The 17,859-nt window shown below is 42.5% G+C and overlaps 1 protein-coding gene across 5 annotated transcripts in view; it reads right to left on the reverse strand.

Moving 5' to 3' along the window:
• LOC134224618 (Ig-like and fibronectin type-III domain-containing protein 1) overlaps positions 1-17,859 on the reverse strand; it is a 704,696-nt gene that overhangs the window by 562,315 nt on the left and 124,522 nt on the right. For 2 of the 5 annotated variants that reach the window (XM_062704043.1, XM_062704042.1), the window contains exon 2: positions 15,052-15,112. The exons of the other annotated variants lie outside the window; for them this stretch is intronic. The gene's annotated coding sequence lies outside the window, so the exon portion shown is untranslated. The remainder of the gene's footprint in view (positions 1-15,051; positions 15,113-17,859) is intronic. 5 annotated transcript variants of the gene reach the window in all.

The raw sequence follows: 17,859 nt of genomic DNA on the forward strand, positions 1-17,859 counted from the left end.
GAGTTCCTACGAAATTTCTTCTCTGGAAGTTCCTACAGGAATTCCTTTGAAAGTTCGTCCATAAATTCCTCCGGAAGTCCCTCAAAAGATTTCTCCGGAAATCCCTACAGAAATTCCACCCGAAGTCTATCCAAGAGTTCCTCCGGTAGACCCTTTGAGAATTCCTTCGGAAGTGGAATTTCTCCGACAGTTCGTCCTGGAATTCCTCTGAAAGTTCTTCCAGAAATTCCTTCGGAAGTCTTTCTGAAGGAATTTCCGGAGGATTTTCGAGAGGAATTCCTGTAGGAACTTCCGGAGAAATTTCTGTAGGGACTTTCGGAGGAATTTCTGGAGAAACCACCGGAGGAATTTTTGGAGGAACAGCCGAAGAAATTCCTGGAGGAAGTTCCGGAGGAATTTTTGGAGGAATTTCCGGAGGAACTTCCGGAGGAATTTCTGGAGAAACTTTCGGAGGAATTTCTGGAGGAACTTCCGGACTAATTTCTGGAGCAACTTCCGGATGAATTCCTGGAGGAATATCTGGAGGAATTCCTGGAGGAACTTTCTCAGGAATTCCTGGAGGAACTTCCGGAGGAATTGTTGGAAGAATTTGTGGAGGAACCACCGGAGGAACTTCCGGTGGAATTCTTGGAGGAACAGCCGGAGGAATTTCTGAAGGATCTACCGGAGGAATTTCTGGATGAGCTTCCGGAGATTTCTGGAGGCACTTCCGGACGAATTCCTGGAGGAACTTTCGGAGGAATTCCTGGAGAAACTTTCAGAGGAATTCCTGGAGGAACTTCGAGAAGAGCTCCCTGAGGAACTTCCGGAATAATTGCTGGAAGAATTTCTGGAGGAACCACCGGAGGAATTTCTGGAGGAACCACCGGAGGAATTTCTGGAGGAACCACCGAAGGAATTCTTGGAGGAGCAGCCGGAGGAATTTCTGGAGGATCTACCGGAGGAATTCCTGGAGCAACTTCCGGAGGAATTTCTGTAGAAGCTTCCGAACGAATTTCTGGAGGAACTTCCTGACGAATTCCTGGAGGAACTTCTGGACGTTCTTCAAAAAAATCATACGGGAATTATTCAAAGAATTCTTATAATTCTTCGAGGTATTCCTCCTTGAAGTTTTGTATGCATTCCATTGCGAATTCTTCCAGGAATGCTTAAGAGCAAGATTTCAGGCATTCCTTCTTATTTTTTCCAGAAATTCATCTGGAAATTCCTCCAAGAGTTCATACGAAATTTCTTCTAAGAATTTCTCTGGAAGTTCCTACAGGAATTCGTTTGAAAGTTCCTCCATGAATTCCCTCGGAAGTCCCTCAACAGATTTCTCCGGAAATCCCTACAGGAATTCCACCCGAAGTCTATCCAAGAATTCCTCCGGTAGTCCCTTCAAGAATTCCTTCGGAAGTGGAATTCCTCCGACAGTTCGTCCTGGAATTCCTCTGAAAGTTCTTCCAGAAATTCTTTCGGAAGTACCGGAGTTCCGGAAGTCTCAAGAAATTCCTCCGGAAGTCCCTTCAAGAATTCCTCCGAAAGCTCCTTCAGAAATTCCTCCGAAAGTTTCTCTGGAAATTTCTCCAGAAATACCTCCGGAAGTTCCTACAGAAAATCCTCCAGGAGTTCCTACAGAAATTGCTCTGGGAGTTCCTCCAGGAATTCATTCAGAATTTTCTCCAGGAATTCTTCCGGAACTTCCTCCAGAAGTACCTCCGGAAGTCCCTCCAGAAATTTCTTCGGAAGCTCCTACAGAAATTCCTGGGGTAGTTCCTCCCGAAATTCCTCCGAAAATAGCTTCAGGAATTCCTTCGGATGTTCCTCCAATAATTTCCCCGGATGTTCTTTCGGAAGCTCTTCCAGGAATCGCTCCGAAAGTTCCTCCAGGATTTTATCAGGAGGTATTTCTGAAGGGGCTTCCTGAAAAATTTCGGGAGGGTTTTCGAAGAAATTTCTGGAGGAATTTCTGGAGGAACCACCGGAGGAATTCTTGGAGGAACAGCCGGAAAAAAATCCTGGAGGAATTTCTGGAGGAACTTCCAGAGGTATTTCTGAAGGAACTTCCGGACGAATTTCTGGAGGAACTTTCGGATGAATTCCCGGAGGAACTTTCGGAGGAAAGTTAGCAGGAATTCCTGGAGGAACTTCCGGAGGAATTGCTGGAGGAATATCTGGAGGAACCACTGGAGGAACTTCCGGAAGAATTCTTGGAGTAACAGCCGGAGGAATTTCTGGAGGAACTACCGGAGGAATTTCTGGAGGATTTTCCAGATATTTCTGGAGAAACTTCCGGGCGAATTCCTGGAGGAACTTTCGGAGGAATTCCTGGATAAACTTCCGGAAGAATTCCTGGAGGAGGAATTGCTGGAGGAATTTCTGTAGGAACCATCGGAGAAATTTCTGGAAATTCAAGGAGCTTAAAGCCTATACTTCAGGTATTTCTTGGTTGAACTAGGATGCAATTATAGTTTAGGATATATTTTTTTCTATGGATCACAATGGCAAAAATATATTTTTTTTAAGTTATTGGAAACTTCTAATTTGGCGTGTAGAATTCAAGTCTTGTCCTCTAGGGAGTTCTTGGACGAATCTTTGAATCAAAAAGGGCACAGACTTTTGTTAAAAAAGAAAACTGTTTTTTTGCTACGCGTGTAGACCGTAAGACCCAGATTACAATACTACAAGAAATTCATGGATGACCTGGAATGGAAAGGTTATTGAAGGCGGCTCCAGGCGCACGGATTAAAAAAACATGAACTATTAAAAAACAGACCTTTAGTTACGCATGTAGATCCGAGGCCTATATTCCAGTGGTTTTTGGGGCACCTGGAGAATAATAGCTATAAAAGACATATTTAATCTGGTTTAATATATCAAATAGAGCATGAACTCCTTTCAAAAACAGATAACAAACCTTTCGTTACGTTTGTGGATTTCAAGGCCTATACTCCAGGGAATTCTTGGTTAATATGAAACTGAACAGCTATTGAAGACATATCCAATATGGTTTTGGCCCTTTTGGTTATGTGTGTAGATTTTAAGATCTTGGTTACGCGTGTAGACTCCAGGGAATTCTTGGATGACCTGGAATGGAACACACAAGGCAAATGGTCGAAGATGTAAAATAGCTACTTAGTTCTTTGTGTTTCTAAGAATGCCTTCTACTAGGTTTACTTTTTGCGTTTGGATGATAATATTGCTTAAAATTCTTTTTACGTCATGTGCCGTAAAAAGAGGGCCGTGAAATGATGTGACGCGTAAAAAAGTGCCATAAAAAGAGGGTTGCGTTTATTAAGAAAACATTTTATCTTCTACCGCTGAATGGCTACAGACGCTAACGCGGAAAAAAACATTTCTTCAGAAACTTCGTTATAAACGTCTTAGACTAATTGGCTCGTGAGCGCAGGAAAGCAGCTTTTTGCCTTTCTCGTACAACTAAGTTGTACCGAAAGGCTATCATTTCACTCCGAAAACGAACTTTTTATAGAAGCCTCTGAGACCCATAGTATTATATACCAATCGACTCAGCTCGACGAGCTGAGCACATGTCTGTCTGTCCGTGTGTATGTATGTGTGTATGTGTGTGTGTGTATGTGTGTGCACAAAAGCTATAAAAAACATTAGACAACTTTTCGTATAGTAATCCTTAACCGATTTTCTCGCAACAAGTTTTATTCGACAGGGGACAAAGCCTTGTTGATCACTATTGAATTTTATAACGATCGGTAATTGCGTTTCAAAGTTACGAAGAAAATGGTACATCGGACCATATAAACCCCATATAAGGTTGGTGTCTTAACTAAATGCGAGAAAGGCACCACCAACGCTAGGTGGATTAATCTGGGTTTTTTTATACAATAAAGTAGACTTATAAGCCACGCACCTTTGTTAATCTGCAAGAGTGCAAATATTAAGTGCATCTTTTACGGTTAACGAAAGGGCGGGGCTAATGGCAGGTTGAAATGGCTCATGTGCGAGAAAGCAGCTTTCCCGCATGCGAGCCATTTCAACCTGAAAATCAGATTGAGACATAGCGACACAAGGCTGTAGTGTTTTACATTCGTGCATCGGAAAAGGTTTTCAAGTGTTTTCTCGCTCGTTTTTGCCGTTCTCCTCGCGAGTTGACTTTTCGCTCGTCAACTCGCTCGCTCTGGCATCAGTAAGTATGGGAGAAACGGTGATCATTCCGATCATCAGCAAGGTGCCAAAGCGCACTGCCGAAGGCAACCCCACCCCACGTAGCTGCTGAATGGCAAAGTTTACTCGGCGTTGGGCGACGACGCTGCCTGCTCCGGGTCCCCCACAAGAGCTTGTGTACCAAAATCTTCCCAGTAAACCACATATCGTATAACAAACAGCAAATAAAGTCGCATTTGCGTCCATACAAAATCTAAATCGCACTGCATATCAAACTTTATCAGTTTATTGTCGACAAATGTTGTATTGAACGTATCATATACGATAATTTTTACCATAGTGAAAATCAATCGTAATTGTGAAAATAAAAACTCATAATGACTTATATTCCTTGTAATATCCTATATCAGTGCGAACGAATGTCTACGTGAATCGTAATACAAACGAAACCACCTCAGTCCAAGTGGCTTGCAGAAGTTTCAAGCAGTTGTAAAGATATAAATTGTGTAGTTTATGTTGGCCAAAAATCCGACTCACTTCAAGATGTGCACTATAGTGCCGTGGTAGAGTATCCGCCTGCAGATCCAAAGATCGCATGTTCGAGACTTGGTGCTGTTAAGATTTTTTTTCTATTTTTTATATTTTAATGTTTAATCGTAATACTGTTCGTATGATGTTGGGAAAAATCGTGAAATAAAACTCGTATGTACCTATATCGCCTCCACTTTGGTACGTATATAGCCATTCTGTGCATTATATACGATTTAGTTGGTTCTTATATAATAACCTATATCAAGAGTTATAGGTACCAAAATGTTGACTGGGTTCCTTTTCATACATTAAGAGGCCTCCGGAAACTGTTGGCTCCGGGCCCCCTTAGGCTGAATCCGGTCGTGCAATAAGGCCTTCGGTGTCGAAGTTATCACATCTGTAGGCACAACCTCGGCGATGAATCATTAGACGCTCTTCGGGGGAACATTGTCAAGCTGACTCTGCGGCAAAATTAGTAGGTACGTCATTGCCGGCGACCTGATTGCCAAGTACGCACGTAATAAGCTTGGAGCAACAGTCGCAGCAATCGGAATGGCACCATCTGGATCAATGCACTATGGTCCAGGATACAGATTTACGCGGAAAGATGAATTTTACGCCAAAACTATATTTTTTAGAAAAAACTGTTGTTCTACAAAATTGTTCGAAATAGTAAGGCCATCATTATGGTTCTACCAAAAAATAGGGTGGCCCATTATATAAAAAAGATTAGGAATTTTTTTTTTTATTTCTCAGAATATTGACATGTTATGTTCTACAAAGTTGTAGCGCAGCTAATTCCAATCAATTTTGCCAAAAAAACTTTTTCTGTAGCTCTTAAGTTGGCTGATTTAGAGCAATTTTACCTAATTGGATTAGGGTGTACCTCAAAAAAAAACAGTATTTTTGATCTAATTTTTGTTTCAGATTTCTCGAAAAGTCGTCTTCAGGTGACTTTTAGAGCTAAAAAAATGCAACTTTTGATGGGTAAATATGCAAAATATCTTTTTCCGATCAAAAGTTATAATCATTTTTCTGTCAAAATTACATTTTTTTCATAAGTTGATATCTCCGGTTAGGTATATTAGGTTGATATCTCCGGTATACATCCGTGAAAAATAAAAAAATATATGAGCAGATCATAAATCTTGATTTTTTGAGGGACACCCTAATCCTGGTTGGTAAAATTACTCTAAACAAGTGAGCTTAAGAGCTACATAAAAAGTTTATATAGCAAAGTTGATTGGAAAAAGCTGCGCTACAACTTTGTAGAACATTTTACGTCAATATTCCGCAAAATAAAAAAATGAAAATTTCACATTTTTATAAAATGGCCCACCCTATTTTTCGGTAACTCTATAATAAGGGCCCAAGTATCCAGAACAACTTTGTAGAACAAATTTTGTTTCTTAGAAGTATGCTTCAGACCGAAAATGCATCTTTTCTCGTAAATCTTGCAATACGATGATAATGATAAAACTTATAAAAAGTGTTAGAGCTGTAGATTTTTCATTTTTCATTTCTCACGAATGTCACCTACTTTTGGGGCTTTTCAAAACCGCGTGTTTTGCTATAAGAATATCGTCTGTATCTTTTTCCGTTGTCGAGTTATATTAACTTATTTGAAAAAACATGATTTTAGTAAAATTGGTAAAACTTCAGATAAAAAAATAACATAACCCCAATTTTTTGACATAATAAAGAATATTAATTTATCTTTCAAATGCTGTGTAAACATATTTTTTGGTCTGCCCTAACCGGAGATATCAACTTATGAAAAAAATGTAATTTTACAGAAAACGATTATAACTTTTGATCGAAAAAATAAATTGAGCATATTTACCCATCAAAAGTTGCAATTTTTTAAGCTCTAAAAGTCGCCTGAAGACGACTTTTTCGAGAAATCTAAACCAAAAAGTAGATCAAAAATACTGTTTTTTTTGGTACACCCTAATCCAATTAAGTAAAATTGCTCCAAATCAGCCAACCTAAGAGCTACAGAAAAAGTTTTTTTTAGCAAAATTGATAAAAATACGCTTCAACTTTGTAGAATATAACATGTCAATATACCGAGAAAAAAAAATCTAATTTTTTTATATGATGGGCCACCCTATTTTTGGTAAAACCATAATGATGGCCTTACTATTTCGAACAATTTTGTAGAACAACAGTTTTTTCTAAAAAATATAGTTTTGGCGTAAAATTCATCTTTCCGCGTAAATCTGTATCCTGGACCATAGTGCAATGATATGGAGGAAGGTCGCCTTGTCATGATTCGGAACAGGTTTTGCCTTTCTTTTATCGTTGTTCGTTATCTATTGAAAGCGATTCCTGCAAATCCTGTGGCAAAGTCCCAGTGGAGGATCTAATGCCAATAAGACGAAGAAGAAGATGTCCCGACGAAACTAATAACAGATCGTCTGGGGTTGGTTTTAATGATATATGGAGGACAACATCAACTACCAGCTACATCTGGCCACTCCTAAGGAAGTCGACGAAGAGCTCCAGGCCATCCAAGAGTCGCTATTACAGGCCCGCGAACAACATGTTCTAACGGCTCGACAGGTAAGCAACACCGTAGTGATTTCTTCAATAAGCTCCACGCTTTCTCAGACTATGCTAAGCTATTCTGGAAATGGACCAAAATTCTAAAACCCAAAACCAGCCTATTCTATTTTTTATCCCATTAGACAACAATGTCTCAACCAACACTCATATGATGTTCCAAGCCCCAGTGGCAATCCAATTTTGTGCATTTGCATCTCAAATCCAGGCAAGTGAGATGTTGCAAGATCTACAAATTGTCCTGGAGTTCTTATCAAATGATCTACCAAATCAACCATGACTTCCATAATTTCCCTTGCTGCGGTATCATGTCTTTCGAGTATTTGTCTTTCCTTTGCATCTCAAATCATGGCATATGAGATGATGTAAGATTTCCAAATTGTCCTGGAGTTTGAATAAAATGGTCTACCGAATCAACCACGACTTCCATGATGTCCCCAGCCGTTGATTGAACTCAATGATGTCCTCCGAGTACTTGTCTTTCATTTAGATTTCAATTACCCTCAGCCGCGGTATCAACCCACTCATATCCTTCGAGTATTTGTCTTTCTTTTGCTTCTCAAATCCAGGCATATGAGATGTTGAAGTATCTCCAAATTTTCCTGGAGTTTTAATCAAAGGCTCATTGAATCAACCACGACTTCTATGATGTCTCGAGAACAATTTAGAGATCGTACAACATCTCATATGCCTGGATTTGAGACGCAAGTGAAAGACACATACTTTGACGACATATTTTTTTCGGTAGACCATTTGATTAAAATTAGGGGCTGTCCATAAACCACGTAGACTTTTAAGGGGGGAAGGGGTTCCAAAAAAGTCAACCTTGGTCTACGAAAGGAGACGGGGGGAGGGAGAGTACGTAGACTTTTTTATTTCATTTTATTTTTCTAAAAACAATCTAGGTACGCAGCAGCTTCGTGCGAAGTTCACTTGTTTGTTTTTTTTTAGATATTATTCGGATTTTTCGTTAGACCATTTAATTTTAACTCCAGGACAATTCGGAGATGCTAGAACATCATAGTTTATCATCATACATGTTTCCTGTATAGTTTCCATTCAATTTAATAAGTTCACAGAAAAGAAAAGTAAAATTTTTTATCGAGTGCGGTCGTGTTTTCTTCAGTAAGCAGAACGATCGGCTGGTCATCAAAGTTTTGTTCTGCTTTGTGCGGGTGAGTAAATAAGAGTAGCCATCAAGCAAGTAAGTGCAGTGCGTGTTTTAGTCGTCGGGAAAATAATAAAATATCCATCTTCTGTTCGGTGGCTAATGTGCATGTATTGCGCTTTGCTCCGGTCGAAACAAGCGCGATCTTCGATAGTTTGCAGTAGCCATCGAGAAAGTGAGTACAGAGTGCTGCGCTTCCGTTCGGTCGTCCAAAGCGCGATTCTCCTCAGTTTTCATATGCCACCGGGCGTGCATGTTTTAATTTTTTACTCGTCGCGTATAAGTGTTATTTCCCATCCCATAGATCGCACTGCTCACCAAAGTGAATCCAGATAAATTATCCTTTGTTACTAAATGACTAAACTCCCCAGACCATCTGCGAGTTGTGGCGCCTGCCTAGGATGTGGTGGGGTTTGACAGTGGGCCCTGTTAAACCTCTATAAAAAGCTGCATGTATCCGCAAGTAGGCTCCGCCAAACCGACCGTGTCCCGCTCAAAGCGCACAAGCCCAAGTCCTGGTGTTAGGTGGGACGCTAAACAGCCCTGACACGACGGCCCTCCGACGAGACAGGAGGTTTGCGCAGGCCCAATAAGCCGCCTTTAAAAAACAACCATTACGAACGACATAGAAGATAATACGACTCGATACAATCGGCAACGACCTAGGCGACGAATAAAGGATCACGATTGAAACCTTGGAACATGGAACTGCAAGTCGCTAGGCTTCGCAGGTTGCGACAGGATAATCTACGATGAATTACATCCCCGCAACTTCGATGTCGTAGCGCTGCAGGAAATCTGCTGGACAGGACAGAAACTGTGGAAAAGCGGGCATCGAGCGGCTACCTTCTACAAAAGCTGTGGCACCACCAACGAGCTGGGAACCGGCTTCATAGTGTTGGGAAAGATGCGCCAACGTGTGATTGGGTTGCAGCCAATCAACGCAAGGATGTGCAAACTGAGGATAAAAGGCCGTTTCTTCAACTATAGCATCATCAACGTGCACTGCCCACACGAAGGGAGACCCGACGACGAGAAAGAATCGTTCTATGCGCAGCTGGAGCAGACATACGGTGGATGCCCACTGCGTGACGTCAAAATCGTCATCGGTGACATGAACGCTCAGGTAGGAAGGGAGGAAATGTATAGACCGGTCATCGGACCGGATAGTCTGCATACCGTATCGAACGACAACGGCCAACGATGCATAAACTTTGCGGCCTCCCGCGGAATGGTAGTCCGAAGCACTTTCTTCCTCCGCAAGAATATCCACAAGGCCACATGGAAATCACCTAATCAAGTAACGGAAAACCAAATCGACCACGTTCTAATCGACGGTAAATTCTTCTCCGACATCACGAACGTACGCACTTACCGCAGTGCGAATATTGAATCCGACCACTACCTCGTTGCAGTATGTCTGCGCTCAAAACTTTCGACGGTGATCAACACGCGTCGGAGTCGTCCGCCGCGGCTAAACATTGGGCGGCTGCAAGACGGTAGACTAGCCCATGACTACGCGCAGCAGCTGGAAGTGGCACTCCCAACGGAAGAGCAGCTAGGCGCAGCATCTCTTGAAGATGGCTGGAGAGATATTCGATCCGCCATTGGAAGCACCGCAACCGCTGCACTAGGCACGGTGGCTCCGGATCAGAGAAACGACTGGCATGACGGCGAATGTGAGCAGTTAGTTGAGGAGAAGAATGCAGCATGGGCGAGATTGCTGCAACACCGCACGAGGGCGAACGAGGCACGATACAAACGGGCGCGGAACAGACAAAACTGGATTTTCCGGAGGAAAAAGCGTTAGCAGGAACATCGAGACCGTGAAGAGACGGAGGAACTGTACCGCGCTAATACCGCACGAAAGTTCTATGAGAAGTTGAACCGTTCACGTAAGGGCCACGTGCCACAGCCCGATATGTGCAAGGACATAAACGGGAACCTTCTTACAGACGAGCGTGCGGTGATCCAAAGGTGGCGGCAGCACTACGAAGAGCACCTGAATGGCGATATGGCAGACAACGGTGGCGGTATGGTAATGAACCTGGGAGCACGCGCGCAGGACATGCGACTTCCGGCTCCGAATCTCCAGGAAATCCAGGAGGAGATCGGCCGGCTGAAAAACAACAAAGCCCCTGGAGTTGACCAACTACCAGGAGAGCTATTTAAACACGGTGGTGAGGCACTGGCTAGAGCGCTGCACTGGGTGATTACCAAGGTTTGGGAGGATGAGGTTCTGCCGCAGGAGTGGATGGAAGGTGTCGTGTGTCCCATCTACAAAAAGGGCGATAAGCTGGATTGTAGCAACTACCGCGCAATCATATTGCTAAACGCCGCCTACAAGGTACTCTCCCAAATTTTATGCCGCAGACTAACACCAATTGCAAGAGAGTGGGGCAGTACCAGGCGGGATTTATGGGTGAACTCTACCACAGACCAGGTGTTCGCCATACGTCAGATATTGCAGAAATGCTGCGAATACAACGTGCCCACACATCATCTATTTATCGACTTCAAAGCCGCATATGATACAATCGATCGGGACCAGCTATGGCAGCTAATGCACGAAAACGGATTTCCGGATAAACTGATACGGTTGATCAAGGCGACGATGGATCGGGTGATGTGCGTAGTTCGAGTTTCAGAGGCATTCTCGAGTTCCTTCGAAACGTGTAGAGGGCTACGGAAAGGTGATGGTCTTTCGTGTCTGCTATTCAACATCGCTTTTGAGAGAGTAATACGAAGGGCAGGGATTGACACGAGTGGTACGATTTTCACGAAGTCCGTCCAGTTATTTGGTTTCGCCGACGACATTGATATCATGGCACGTAACTTTGAGAGGATGGAGGAAGCCTACATCAGACTGAAAAGCGAAGCTAAACGGATTGGACTAGTCATCAACACGTCGAAGACGAAGTACATGATAGGAAGAGGCTCAAGAGAGGTCAATGTAAGCTACCCACCACAAGTTTCTATCGGTGGTGACGAAATCGAGGTGGTTGAAGAATTCGTGTACTTGGGCTCACTGGTGACCGCCGAAAATGATACCAGCAGAGAAATTCGGAGGCGCATAGTGGCTGGAAATCGTACGTACTTTGGACTCCGCAAAACGCTTCGATCGAATAGAGTTCGCCGCCCTACCAAACTGACTATCTACAAAACGCTTATAAGACCGGTAGTTCTCTACGGACACGAGACCTGGACGATGCTCGTGGAGGACCAACGCGCACTGGGAGTTTTCGAAAGGAAAGTGTTGCGTACCATCTATGGTGGGTTGCAGATGGCGGACGGTACGTGGAGGAGGCGAATGAACCACGAGTTGCATCAGCTGTTGGGAGAACCATCCATCGTTCACACCGCGAAAATCGGAAGACTGCGATGGGCCGGGCACGTAGCCAGAATGTCGGACAGTAATCCGGTGAAAATGGTTCTCGACAATGATCCGACGGGAACAAGAAGGCGAGGTGCACAGCGGGCAAGGTGGATCGATCAGGTGAAGGACGATTTGCGGACCCTCCGCAGACTGCGTGGTTGGCGAAGTGCAGCCATGGACCGAGCTGAATGGAGAAGACTTTTATGTGCAGCACAGGCCACTCCGGCCTTAGTCTGATAATAAATAAATAAATACTAAATGATATCCTATCCCAAGACAATCGTGGAGATGAAGAGGTATACTCGGTCTCTAGTAGCAACGAGAGTCGGACTAACAATCCTTCCCTTTCTATATGACCGTATGGGCGTGGCCGGCACCGTTATTGACTTTAAATATTTGAGCTCCCGAAACGCGTACATTGAGAATGGGTAGCTAGTCCCAAGCCCCATTTATTGCGTTCTCTGTACAATTTCGCAAGCTCAGTCAATCACGGAGTAGCAACTACGAATTGTGCGGTCATAATGCTTATGCTCAAGCTCATGCTCAATTCAATAAGATCACAGAAGATAATATGCTTTTAAATATTTTCTGTAGTTTCTTACAACCTGTAGTATAAGGCGGTTTCATCAGGCACCGAATGATCATCATATGCGTAATAGGGATGCTCAAAATATGTTCTTATGTTCTAGGTAATGTCTTTTATATGTAATGTTAATATTTCCATCATCACTAGATGCATAGACATATTTTTTGGTAATAATATATTAGTATACCACCAAAATTGCATTTTTCAGAATCTGTTGCTTTACTCCCACAGCACCAGCGAAAAATTGAACATTCCTAGACAACATAATTTGTAATGCCCAGAAACTATAAGAGATTGGTGAAAATCCTGAGAAAATCGATTAAATAAACGACTGAGATATAGTCAATTGAAAATTTAGTTACAACGATTTTCGACACGAATGTATCCGCGTAAGTTTTTTCAGCGAATGTATCCTAGTGTTAAATAATCGAAAAACATGGCTGCACCGCTGCATTTTTAAATTTTGCATTGTAATGACCAAACTGAATTATTATTTTCAACCAATATGCTTTATAAATCACAATAATGGTGTTTTCTGTAAAATTTTCAATCCGATTCAATGTGATTAATGTGTGGAATTATGTACAGTCGCCAACTTTTCGCTACGAGCGATGGTTCATTGTCAGGTAGAGATTTGTCTGACGTTTGGTCATTGATTTCCGCTTGCTCGGTTCAGCAAATCGTGAGAAAATCTAAAGAGAAGTCATGTCCCAGGACCACCTCACCTTTAGATCAGCGAGACGATGGTGATAATAATGGATTTAATTTTTCCGTAAATTGAAATTTTAATTGCAATTAATATTAATTACCACTCGGTGACGAATTTGTTGAGCGTGAAAATCAATTTAAATTCAAATTTAAATTCATTGTTCAGCAAAGTTCAACTGGCCGGCAGGCAAAAATTCAAGAACGAGAACAAACTGTAAATAGGGAACGCTTCATAATAATCCCAAAGTGGAACGTTCTTCAACAAGGACTCGAAGTTAATTACCTGGAAAGAATTTCCCCCTCGAATCCATAAACTCAAGGCAGAGTATATTTACTCGGTGCCATTTGCGTTGAGCTTCCAACAACGCTGAAAATCTCTTCTATGAGAGGTTCAACTCAAGTGTCGATTAAACAGCAGGTGTCGACCGACCGACGACGACGACGACACGGTGTGGCTGCCCACTCGACACCGCTGATATGAAACAGAGAGGGCCAAAAATCGCATAACAATGGAGGAAATGGAGCATAAAATAAACTGTTATCAACACACCCGATTGGGAAAGCCTCGTCCACATCCTCCGGCCATCCTGTCTATCGTCACATTTTTCCGAAAATTGCGCCATCCACCATTGATTGCGAGGCGAAAATGAGCATATTGAGGTGAGGTTCACTCACTGCTGCTGCTACCCATCATTCCTTGGAGCTCGGTGGAAAAGTTGGACGGTTAATTTCCAATGTTCATCATCCAATAGACACGGGAGGACGACCTTCAGGACGCCCATCCCCACTCAGTCCCACTGGATAACGTTTCCCGCCAACAACCGTTCCAACACGATAAGCAAACACAAAAGGTCGAAGAGCAGCAGCCATAAAATGGGGAACCCGGTGGAATGCTTTGCTCCTGCCGCACGGATCCCTCAACCCAAATACGTTAACAGTTCAAACATTTTGATGTCCTCATTCAACTGGGGAAGTTTATTTGGAATAAACATTCAACGAACAATTACAAAAGGACGGAATGGGTGGGCGGGGAATTTTCATTACGATGTTAACAAATAATGATTTTAATGGGCATTTTACCGGGTATTGTTAATAAAAGCAATTGAAAAAAGAGGACAACCGGGGGAACTGGGATTTCGACCTTTGACTCGAGAGAGGAAGCTTGTTATTGCCCAGACGGATGCAAAATTCTGTTGGAATCGGAATTCGGTAATTGGTAGAAATCTCGGAAAAAAGGAAGCTTGAATTCGATTTTATTAGATCGGCTTCTTGAGACCGAAATGCGCTGCTTCGAACAAGTTCTTGTGAGTAATGGATGATGATAGTAATGACAGAATTAAATTTTTAATAATTTCCTAAACATATGCACAAATAATAGAGGGAGAGGCCTTCCGGAGCTCAGCGGTAAGACGTGCGACTACAATGCTGAAGGTGACTGGATTCGAGTCCCGAACCGACCGAGAAATTTTCTCAACTTCTCAGGGCGATAATTTTATTATACTCCAAATTTTTCTTGTCCATGATTGTTGTCAAAAATAGTAGCTCTTGAATCCAAACGGATTGCTTAGCACAATAATTTAAATTTGAGTACAAATAGTAGTTTGTGCAACTAGTTGCAATAAAGATATTTTTTTCAGCGCGAGTTGTACGTTTATCCAACAAGGCTTGCATTTGGAACATTTTGATGTCATGGACATGAAACTGTTTCATTTATTACGCGATGCAGAGAATACTTCTAAAAAAGTTTGATTTGGGAGTGAAATGATAGCCGAAACAACTTTGTTGTACGAAAAACGCAAAACTTGAAATACATGTGAATCAAAACTATTTTTTCCACATTTTTGATTTCATTAATTTTAATTCCAACAAACCGTGATTATAACAAGTCGAGAAATGGGATAATACGTTTTACCGCTATTATGCTATTACCAAAAGACTTTGCAAATTCATGGAGAAACAAAGAAAATCTATTATCCAACAGTTATCGCATAAATTTACCTATCAAAAGTTTTCCTCTGCTGCAAGCTCAAAAGTGCAGCTCCGTCAACTATTATTGGATCTGTAACGAGAGGAAGAGAGTAAAAACAACAAGTGAGATAGAATTCAATTAATTTACTTATGGAGATTAAAAGTGCAAGACTGCGCGCGTCTTGCACGCGTTCAGAATTCCTCCATGTAGAAAAAAAATCAACTTCATGGCATTGGAGGAACGAGGAACAACGCTCGCACGCTGCAGAAGTTTCCGAGCAGATCAGCCCCAAACCGCCGCGGCGACGCGGCAGCGAGTAGATGCACTTTGTTTAATTGCCATTTTCATACTGCTGTTCGGAAATTAATTCAATTATCCGGTTCTTTTCCGACACGGGACAGGTCAGCCGATGCGATAGTGTTCGTTGGGTTAGCAGAATTTGGCCACAGTAGGGTTGCGGTAGGTGTATTCGTCTGGCCTGGGATCCAGTTTCAATCATAGGCAACGGAAGCAATATTATTCTGCTAGAACTCCAAAGAATCACAAACAAGCTAGACAAGCCGATGTGAAGTAATAACAATCAAATGTTGTTCCATTGGTTTTCTGTAGCAATAAAAGGATATTAGATCTCAGACAGGAACACCCCCGAAACCTTATGTTTTTCTTGTTTTAAACTTGCCACTTAGTCGTTTGTTGAATTCGATTTTCTTTTAGTCTGTAGTTTAGTGCGACACTGCATATTTTGCGATAATCACTTTGTATTGCTTTTTAAACTCTATCAAGAACGAATACCTCGATATGGGCATATTCAATTTATATATTGCAAAGACTGATTGTTTGACCAAACCCCTTTTTCAAAAACTAATTTGTTAACATTGAAGCCGAAAAAACAACACACTTTATTGAATAGTCTGCAGCATAAATCTAATGGATTATTTTGACCGAAATGGGTTCGGTGGCCACGGATCCAGAGCAGTTGGAAATTACTGAGTTGACGAGCCGGTGCATGAAATCGAGCATTCTCCAGGATGTAGCGACAGTCGATGTTGCACGTTATGACGTCGATAATAAATATCCTTTGAAGCATCGCTAGGCGGTCTGCCAATGGTTGCAAGTCATTCAAAGCACAACGTTCCATGGTACATGCTCCGGTAAACGAAGCTTACTCCCGAGAACGAAAGCCCAAAGTCTTTGATCGATGTAACCCTCCGAAGCAGTATTGACTTTAACAATAGTCTTAGGTTACAAGATCGGCAACGAGTGAAGACAACTATAATGAAATTTAAAAGAATAAATTTGTTTTTTCTCCTTTTGATTAAATTCAATCATCCTTTCGCTTTAGTTTTTTTCACTTGATAAAAACATTAATTCACTAAACCGAAAGCCATTTGCCCGAATGTCACTAGGCCGAAAGTTGTTTGGCCGAATATACCATTAGGCCGAAAGGGTCAATTGTCCGGAAGTCATGAGGCCAAATGAATCATTAGAATGAAAGGGTCATTTGGCCGAAGAATCCATTTGGCCGAAAGGGTCGTTTGACCAAAATGGTCATTTGGCCGAAAGGGTCGGTTGACCGAAATGGTCATTTGCCCGTAAAGGTTATTAGTGAGACTCCTCATCTCAAATGACCCTTTCGGCCAAACGACCCTTTCGGCCAAATGACCCTTTCGGTGAAATGAACCTTTTTGCCAAATGACCCTTTTTACCTAATAACCGACTTGAAAGATCTCCATCCTGAGCGTTGCCCAGCTATCGCTTTAACCTGTTGCCAGGTTAGATTTCGGTCGACTTCTTTTATTTCTTTATTGAGGCTTCACCGCCATGAGCCTCTGGGTCTGCCTCTGCTGCGATGTCCCGCTGGGTTCCAGTCTAATGCTTGTTTCCAGATTTCGTTCCCACCCCTACGTAGAGTGTGGCCGACCCAGCCCCACTTCCAATCCCGAATTTCTGTTGCTATCGGCCTCTGGTGACAACTACGATGGAGCTCGTTGTTTGAGATCCAGTTGTGAGGCCACCAGGTCCGAATTATATACCGCAGGCATCTGTTAATGAACACCTGCAGCCGTTGAGTGTTCTCCACTGATACACACCATGTTTCGCTAGCGTATAACAGCACAGATTTCACGTTAGAGTTGAAAATTCGTATTTTGGTGCGTTCACTTATCTGCCTGCTTTTCCAGATATTTCTTAAATTCGCAAAGGCGAGTTTGAGAAACGCTGTTTCGATTGAAAGAAGCCGAACTTGATCGCTCTTAGATTCGAGTAGTTTTTCTCGTAATTACGTCGTGAAAATACATCTTACCTAGTAAACAGCAGTCGTGAATGTACGCGGGTGGAGTTATCAGTGGAATTCGCCACTAAAATCCTTTGGCAGACACATTTTGGCCTCTTCATTGCTGTGTAATTACTACGCCGCTAAACAATATCACACGAAGTAAACATCAGCAAGCCAGGAGCTTGGTTATAAGACGTCTAGCATTAGCAAGCTTGCGTATAATCTTGCACACAAGCCTTGCATTGGGTGCTGCTCGTTGCTAGGCGCAATCGATAAGCTCTGCTGCTCGACCAGATCCATCTCTGTGGAAAGCAACATTTGAAATCGAGCTGCAGCAGAGAACTTTTCACGGCTGGACCTTCGAACGCTTGGTCGTGATAGGAAAGGAGAAAGCGTAGTCGCCAACCACTACGGTGGTGTCGCACATCTGTTTGCCTGGACCTTCAACCCTTGGGCAAATCAGGAATACCAGGTAAAAGGGTAGTCGTCACTTGCCTAGGCAAGGACGTGAAGGTAGAATTGTGGTTCCAAGCAAATAACATTACCTTTTAGCAGACTCGAG

This window comes from Armigeres subalbatus, chromosome 3, assembly GCF_024139115.2.
Source record: "Armigeres subalbatus isolate Guangzhou_Male chromosome 3, GZ_Asu_2, whole genome shotgun sequence".
Classification (NCBI taxonomy): Eukaryota; Metazoa; Arthropoda; class Insecta; order Diptera; family Culicidae; genus Armigeres; species Armigeres subalbatus.